Source organism: Asparagus officinalis, chromosome 5 (genome assembly GCF_001876935.1).
Source record: "Asparagus officinalis chromosome 5, Aspof.V1, whole genome shotgun sequence".
In the NCBI taxonomy this organism is placed as follows: Eukaryota; Viridiplantae; Streptophyta; class Magnoliopsida; order Asparagales; family Asparagaceae; genus Asparagus; species Asparagus officinalis.
This window is the reverse complement of record NC_033798.1, coordinates 74,070,278-74,079,879: the sequence shown is the minus strand read 5'-3', so window position 1 is coordinate 74,079,879 and position 9,602 is coordinate 74,070,278.

Sequence of the window (9,602 nt, the reverse complement as noted above, 5' to 3'; positions counted from 1 at the left end):
CTTAAAAACATCATAAATATAATAATAATAACAATTAAATATTTTATTTATGAATGTTATGAAAGCCAAATTAATTTCACACCACCGACGAATCAAGCAGTGTTAAGCCTCTATCTCCCCCATGAGTCCGCCATCATCGATCATCATTGTTATTATTTTCTTTGTTGTTAATCACATTATCCACCGACAAAATCAATTGTTTGGTTGCCTCCGATAGGCTTTTGATCTCTTTCTTGTTGTCGTCGAACCCCTTCTCTAATTCACCAACCCTCCTACGATTTGACAAAGTTTAATTATAGGTAGTTAATGATCAAATTCTCTCAACTAAAGCACCAAAACTAATGAAAACCTGGATTAACTTCACTGATGGAAATGCAAGGGAACCGCTATGTCAATGATTCTTTAAAGATCATTTTGATCTAGTTGTTGGATCATTGTTTTTTATTTGAGAGGTGTGATCATCAGCAATGAGGGAAGATCAATCATCTTCATCACAGGAGACAAAGAATTTATCAAAGGTGGTCAAGCTTGAAATTGTCGATAAGTCAATAGCATCGAAAAAAGATGGCATTGGAGGAATGATGATGAGGGTTCATGGGGAAAGAAAGAGCTATGAAATAATGAAGATGGATTACGATCGAGGAGCGCAAGATGTGAGGGTTTCGGTCGGATGATCCAAATTCAACGATGATGACCAATGGCGGTGGGGGTTTAGTGGAGATCAGGTTGGTATTGATAATAGGCAACATATTGATCAAGGTGTTGACAATGTTCTCCGATATGTGGATCATAGACTGAGCCTATTTGATTATGATATTAGTTTCTATGATGAATTTATTGTGGCGGATATGGTTATGGTTGTGATTATGGTGAGGATAGATACTATCAATATGATCGAGATGTGAACGACATCCGTTGATGGAAGGATCGTAGAAAGTCTAGATTTTATTGTGATCATGATATAGGGTATGAGGAAGATTTTGGTGAGATGCATGTCGAGAGTCAGATCTGAAGAATTAATATTTAGTTGAGATAGTTATTGATCATGTCGTTGAAGTGGACTTGTTAGAAACTACAGACAATAATTCTATTGAATACTTGTCAGATGTGGGCAGTTATAAAAATATTGAATCGAAAGACCAAAGAGTGGAGGAGAAAGAAGAGGAAAGTCTGGAGAATGTGGAGTCTTTGAAAGAATTTCCAATTGCTGCAGTTTCTGAAAGCTCTAAGTTCTTTGCATCAAGGCAAGTGATTGTAATGTGGCTAATAGAAGATGAATTTCTTTCTCTATCGACAAGTATGAGGATGTGATTTTGTACAATAGAGTTGATATGATGTTGATCGGCTTAGACCTACGTTCTTGCCAGTGAATCGGGTCCAGCAGTGAAGCCAAAGGATAGTTATTTCTTTATTGTGTAGGGTTTGAACACAAATAAATATCATCATAAAAAATTGTTTAATAAGGAGATGTAGATGGTGTTCTAGTTAGGGGATAAGAGACACTCACGGACTACCATTGCCATGGGATTAAAGGATTGTTAGACTAATGTATTTAAGTGATTGTGCAAGGTAAGAGCCAAGTACTATGCTATTGTCATTGAGGCTAATTTGCTTGTGGGTGAATTACCTCCATTTAATTCAAGGGTAACATGTTATTGGTTCCTAATGAGGTGCTTCACTATAGGGGTTGTGTAAAGTAGCAAACTAGAGTGAGGGCGTGGCAAAGTGTTAGTGCATTGGAAGGTTCTGATGAAGGACGAGGCTACTCAAGAGGACTATGATGAGCTCAATAAGAGATTTCCTGATCTTACACGTGAGGACAAGTGTGGTCTTGAAGGAGTGGAGAATGATATAATTCCAGAGACATCGGTGCGTAGGAGTGATGTACTTGAGTGGTGCATAATTACAAGAAGCTACATGCAGAATGAATTGGAGTCTGAATAGGATTTGGTTTGATTATAAGTATAATTAATTTAGGAGTAGGAATTTGTTTAGAAGTAGGGAATCATTTAAGAGCAGGAATTTGTTTGCAAATAGGATTTGTTTAGGAAGCCAAAACAGAGGCTATTTGAGGTTGGCTAGCTAGTAGTTTTTTTTTTTGGTGATGAAAACTTGGGTGATTTATCAATAAAATTAGAGATTATTTTCTTTGAAATTTCAGATTTTTTTTGGCGTTCTTGAGCTACGTATTTTGCTTCATTCGTCGATGATTGCGTAGACGCTTTATCCCACTTGATTCATCCATGGTGTGAAGTTAATTAGGTCTCTCATTAGAATGTTAAGAGGACCGGTGAAACATCGATATGTTCTTTCCCCCCTTCTATTAAATTGGTTTGACCTCGTTCAAGTCTCACTGATCTACAAAATTTTCACTAACTCATGACGAGTCTAGGGGGAGTAAATTTAGTCGTGGTCCGGATAGTCTAGCTAGCGCCAAAATCAACCTGCAAAACCTGTTTAGATCCTGGTCTGGTTATTTTGTCAGGCTTTGATTGATTCTGAACCACCTTCATTTATCTTTACTAGTTAGATTGCACGTGCAATGCACGTGGTTAAAATTTTTATTTCAAATTTTTAACTTTTGTAGAGATTGATTTGATAAAAAAAATATTGAATTTAAATCATGTAGCAAACATATAGATAGATGATAAACATTTATGGATCAAGTGGGGGATAATAGAGAGTTTGCATCCCTTACAATAAAATAAACTCAATCTCTGTCCACTCTCATTTGGTTCATCTGAGAAAAATCTAGGATTCGATTCATACATTCTTCCCATCGAATTATCACTGGTTGATGCAGATCACTCATCTATAATTTGTCTTCGTCTCACATTAGGTGTAGTTTCATGGTCATGTGACTGATATTGTCTCCTAGCAGTATGTTTTCCTTTGCATTTCCTACCTCTGTTGAAGTTTCTCCCTTCTGATCTAGGTTTTTTGTTACTACTCACATGATGTTGGTTCCTTCTAGCTTAATTTTATATTAGTGGCAGGATGTTCTGGAGGTTTTGTTCGTGGCTGAACCCTATTGGATGCAAGCTTTACTTCATCTTTCTAAAGGTGATAGATATCATGCATGTTGAAATAAGTTTGTTAACTATCATAAAACTATCATAAATGCTATGGATAATATGACGTTCTTTTTATCTTTATAATTGAATAAGATTTGGCATGCAACTCTTTGTAGGAACTGAAGGTACACAATGCTTTTCCACTAATGATAGAGAAGATATGCGATGAATCTCTACCTTTCACCTCCAACAACACAGACAACACATGTACCGGTTGCAGCAGTCTCATCCTCACGATAGTGAGCTTGTGTGATTATCATGGTAGATTTTATTTAAATTGGCCCAAAAAAGTCAACATGAAAGTAAAATGGAATGAACAAATCAACTTACATTAATACCAGCAGCTGTTGAGGCTCTCTTCATTTCTTCATTGTCCTTTCCAATGCAACCCATAAATCTAGTTGCACCAGGAGTTTGAAGCATCCACTGCAAAATTGAATATGACATCAGAAAACTGTTAAGTCGACATAGTTTCATAAAATACAAGAGATTGACATTCATATGTTAAATATACCTGGGCAACCCTGATTGCATTTTGTGTAGCCCCTGAGGTTAACATAATTCCCTGAGGTTAACATAATATATGGCCTAAATTATCATATAATTTAAAATTGAATTAAGCTTTTGTGTCATAATGATTGTTTAAACCAAAATTTTACCTCCAGTAATATACTTGACACTGTACTTTGAAGCCATTTGTTCATACCTAGATGGAGGCACAAAAAAACGTCAACGTTTTGTTAACAACAAGAAGGTCAATGTAACTTGCAGTAAAACTGATATACAGGCTTACATATCTCCATATAAATATAAAACTATATGAATGCATGTTTAACTGCAGTGCAGAACGTATATATAAAGTTAGATATTCAATATGAATCCTTATGCATATGCTATATATGTTAGAAGAAAAGAGAAACAAAAGAAAACAAGATGTATAATTTTTTCACTTGCAATACTTAAAAGAATAAACCAAAAAAGGTTCCCGGGAGATATTGAAAAACTTACATGGGCACATGCTTGTCCTCTGCGAGAATGGCATTATTCAGCTTGATGTCATATCTGTTAAGAAGCAAGAAAATAAACCACTGCAGCAATACAAATTGATATTCATATTTTATCATGTAAAAACAAGTTGCACCTTGCTATGATCGAAGGTGAATGATATGCAAAAGAAAATATCTATAGATGAAATGGGACGTTGACATGTAAATTTTATTTTTGGTTAGAAATCTACTTGTGATCTCGATTTTGGCGTTTGCCTTTGCTCGCACAAATATTGGGAATATTGGAGTTTTCGAAGCTTCATATGTGATATGTCAATAAATGGAATATTAATCTAACCATAAGTTTTCTATTTGTTTATATTGCTTTTTAATCTTTGCCCAATTTAACACTATCAAATCAGTTTTTGATACTTCAAACATCGGATCTCCTAATTAAGCATAAAATTTAGGACAAACTTGCTAGTATTTCCACTTGACTCTGTCTAAGTACTTCTCTTCCTCAATCTAGAAATAAAAAAATTATTTACAAACCAGAACCATAAAATTTTTGGAACAAAATTATATTAGAGCATACTTATCAGGTACCTACTAAATCTACAAGATTAAGCTGAAAGGTAACCAACACTACCATGATGCATGATCTATGCTAGCAACATACTATTCTGTCATGCGGGCTTTCAGGCCATGTAGAAAAGTCTCAATTTAAGAATTTCCCTCCAGGAAAGGCATAAATGAATATAATTTAAATGTCTTGCTAAAGTTCTCAATCATGTCCCTGTTACCACATCGATAACTACTTTACCCAAAAGTTTAAGCTTATGTGAAGCAAAAGTGTATATCAAGCAATCCTAAGAACAGCAGATGTAAGTTGAAATAATGCATGTGCGAAATTGAAATTGTGCATATTTTTAGCGCCCTCACCAATTGTGCATATTTTTAGTGCCCTCACCTCAAGCAGAGGCTCCACCATCTTATCTTTAATATATTCCAGAATAAAACTTAACAGATCCTGTCAAACAAATTGAAAAGAATTATAAATACTGGGAGGTACAATTACATGTATTATTAAAAGAAGTCCGAAAAATTAGAGGAAATCCAGATGGCAAGCCCCTTATAGGATTTAACTGAACCCCGACCATGAACCCTTTACCCTGAAAAAATATTGAAGCTCCATCAAGTATCATAGACAGATAGTATGTTTCAGTGTAGGTTAAGCATGGAAACTTACCTCAGCTTTATATCCTATGCAAGATGCAAATGCATACTCAAGATCAGCACCTGTGAACATCCTGAAAAAATAACCAAACATGTATAGTTATCCAAGGAGGCGTAGAAAAGAACAGCCTTCTGGTCATGCCAATGACACTGACAATGAAAATCAATGGACTTTGGCACAATGGCTATCCTATAGATTATTAGACTCTGATTGGCATGGGAAAAATCCAGTACCTGCATTCTGTGCACATGCCCTTCTGGCTTTGGAGGTCCTCATCAATTATAACATTGTAGGGGAAAAATATAATCCAATTTGGAAAGCAAGAACCGCTAAATAGAAAAATTGAAGCACTATCTCAATGAACTCATTACCATGATGATGATGATGATGATGATAAATCAAATATTGAACTAAGGATGCAGAGGCATTTAGTAGGTTCTTAGATAAACATGCAACGTCTACGATTCCATTAAATAAGTTCAATTCACTTTATACTCAAGATCTCAAATGTATTGAATCACAAAAATTCTTCAACCCGCAATAAATAAAGCCATAATGATAATTTTTTAAAGATAATTTAAATAATAAATGTGGTACATACATGTTCAAGAGTTTTTTCATGATATTGATTTTGAGATACACCTTGCGCAAGTAGCTTATTCACCCTACCACATGCAGGCCATGCGCTTCTGTAATAAGACTCGTCCACAAAGCACATAAAGTATGATTTGTCATTGCCCTGTTGAATAGAATCTGACAGGATATGTTCAAGATCTGAATCCCTTCTTGCAAAGGAGTCACAAACAAAAGTTTGCGTGTAGTCGAGATCACCAAAAAATAGTTCATATACTTTTTAAAAGTAATAAAGTAAAATATTCTCTAAATATGTATTTAGATTCATACAATAGAATGATAAATTTAAGCTAATAACTGCATAAATATTCAAAGCATGCAATATCAAACAACTATATGTGCATATGCTTATAATTCATAAATTATCCTAACAAATAATCAAAGCATGCAATATCAAACAACTATATGTGCATATGCTTATAATTCATAAATTATCCTAACAAATAACATTCATCAGTTAATCACAAACAACTATATGTGCATATGCTTATAATTCATAAATTATCCTAACAAATAACATTCATCAGTTAATCAGCTTAAAAGCATATTAAAAGTTTGGGCTGTAGGATGACAATTGATGAAGCTGTGTCATGTGAACAACTGTCAGGCATGGTGCTTTTGTTTCATAGGTTTATATTAGAAAATTTCCAAGGTTATATGTTATTTCTATGTTAATGCATCCAATATCTTCACAGCTAACTGACTGGGGGTACTATAAGCTTCAAGATCAACTTCATATTCATAGTTTTGAGTGAATTCTCTTACTTTTTATGTAACATATACGGTGGTCTCTTTTGTGCAAATCACTTATCATCGTGCATTATATGTATGTTCTTTGTGCATTTTTAGAGTTTGCTGCATCCATATGTTGTATGATGTTTGAGTTCGTTCTTCTTAGGTAACTATTAGCTCGTAGAATCGAGCACCGCATGGCACACCCCTGCACTTAAATATTTGGCAATAATAATACTTCTTCCATGTGTCCAAGTCTCTTTTCTAGTGGTCTCAAGATGTATAATTGTATTCTTGAGCCTTATGGAACTAAAGAAGTCAACATTATGCATATATGAGGAGATATGCAGGTATTTTTAAACCTTCACGTGTCCTGGGGAGATCCTGGAGATCTTTAGGATTTTTATGAGAGCATTGTATGTGCCTAAATTGGGAATTTATCCCTATGGCAAATTTGGAGGTTTAAAGCCGGCTCAAATTTATCATATGGATAATAGCAACATGTTGCGCCCTGTGTCTGGGTGCTGTGTTTCTTGGGTTACAGGGGAAAAAATGCTTGAAAAATTGCATCTTTAGTCTTCAATAAAAGTTGGAAATTGATAAATAGCCGGTGCTTAGCTATATGTAATCTAAAGACTGAAAGGATTGTCATCCTAACTGCTTATAGTGCACTCCAATTGTCCTTCTTAGTTCCCAATAAGAAAAAAACAGTTGAATTTTATGACACTTCGAGTCAAAAGGAATACCAAATTAAAAATTCTCACTCCATTGCAAATAAAACTACAAAATCTTTCCAACATGTCATGTTTTTTTAGTATGAAGTGGAGTTGTGGAAAAATTAGTAATTAAAATTTTAAGGATTTCATATTAAATTTTCATTTAATTTAGCATATTTCGGGAATTGCTTATAGATCAAAAAACAATAGAGAATTGCAGATTTAACTTACTTGAAAAGTGAAAAGAGCTAAATGTATTTATTTTCTTCTTTGATGTCTGCCTTTATTAGTTTATTACAGTCCAAGAAATGCGCGGAAAAGTGTATAAGGCAAAGGGACATGCTCATTGTTTTTTCAGATACGAAACTGAGAATGATGACCACAATGTTGACAGTTGATTACCTTAAATCCTAGAGGAAGAGGCAACAGGGACGTATAGAGGATACTAATCACACAAGTTAAACAATTAAACTCATGCAACTAAGGAAACATCATTCGGATTACATAAACAAGAAAAATGCATGCATAACAACACATCTACTTATAATCCTTTCTCACAAAATTGGAATGTTCATCCACAAAAGAAATTGAAGTGTATAAAATTGAAAAGTCTCATTCCTCAACTTCGTAAAATATAAATTTACAAGCTAAAATTGATAAGAGTGTATAAAATTGAAAAGTCTCATTCCTCAACTTCGTAAAATATAAATTTACAAGCTAAAATTGATAAGGAGCATCGTTTCATTAGGTTAATTTAACAGAATTCAACAGCAATAGAAGAAATGGATATCTTAAAGCTGTCAATTTATCGATAACTTGCAAATTCAAGAAATAATCATCAATATCAGGCTAAAAAATGTTCTCTTTTTACCGAATTCAACAGATGGAAACCGCAAAAATCAGGTTTTTGAAGGTAGAAATAGCTTACAAGTAGATGCATCACTGGAAATATGAAGGATAGAACTCGTCGTTGTCACCGGCTAGGGTTTGTTCGTGATCATAACCGATGCCCAAAATCTGAGAAGTGAGGAGATGATGGCAGAGGGGGTGCGGTGATGATGAGGATAATAATACTCATCGTTGGCAATTGATGATTTAAGAAAGTGGGGTGGCGTTGCCGAAGGAGAAGTGTAACTGAAGGTGGATGCTAGAGCGAATTCTTAACCGACGGGGTGGAAAATGAAAGGAACGATGGCAGAGGGGGTGCAGTGATGATGAGGATTTATTAACTCTGTGAAACGATAAAAATGTATAAATTTGTTATAATTATAATAGTTGAAGGGTATTTTGAAAAAGAGAAAGTTTTTCTAGAACTCCCTCTTTTAAAGGATATATATAATCTTATTTTGCCAAGCATCTGCCCCAACCTAATCTAATGATCTTATTTTGCCAAGCATCTGCCCCAACCTAATCTAATTTGTAATCAGGCCCACTTTTGTTAGCCCAAACCCAACCCAAAACTAAACATTACCGCGTGCTTTCACGCCCGTAGAGGGCCGGGCAATCTGCACCAATTAATGGGCTCAAGTAAAATCCCATTCTCTGAAGCCAATGTTTTATTTCTCCCTTAAACCATTGATTTATTTATTAAGAATGTTTTTTTGACCTTAAGAAAAGTCCCTCCAGGGTGGCGAAATGTTTAGATCTTCAATGATGACCTTCGAATTATTATTATTATTATCATAAGAGTAACAAGTGGCAGGCCAAAGTGAACCTGTAGTTAGATATATACTTCTTTAAAAGAAAATTAAAAATTAAAGAATCATGATAACTAGTTGCTACATATTTCTCATCCGACAGCGGGGATCAAGTTCCACCTTGTACAAGAAACACGTTAAGTTTGAGTTATATACAGCTTGCTGTGGCTTGCACCCTTTTTTGATTTAGGTGACTATGTATATATATGGAAAATGTTAGAGGCGCACCTCCTAATCACACCACCAACCACACTCTTCCTTCACTACAGTGCACTGGGTAAAAAAATCTCAAGTGAACCCCAGTGCACTGTAGCTAAGCACCGTTAATATCCTCCAAAACTTTATAGTACAATAATTGATTGATTATTTTATTCTTTGCGCTTGGAGGTCGAGCCACAGGTTTTTTTTCTTCGAATCGGGCTCTTTAAAAAGGCGATCGTATAAAGGCTTCAGACGAAAACAGTGGGCAGGGCAGCAGAAAGAGAAACATGAGCATAAACGCCAATTGACCCCCTTGAATTATCAAC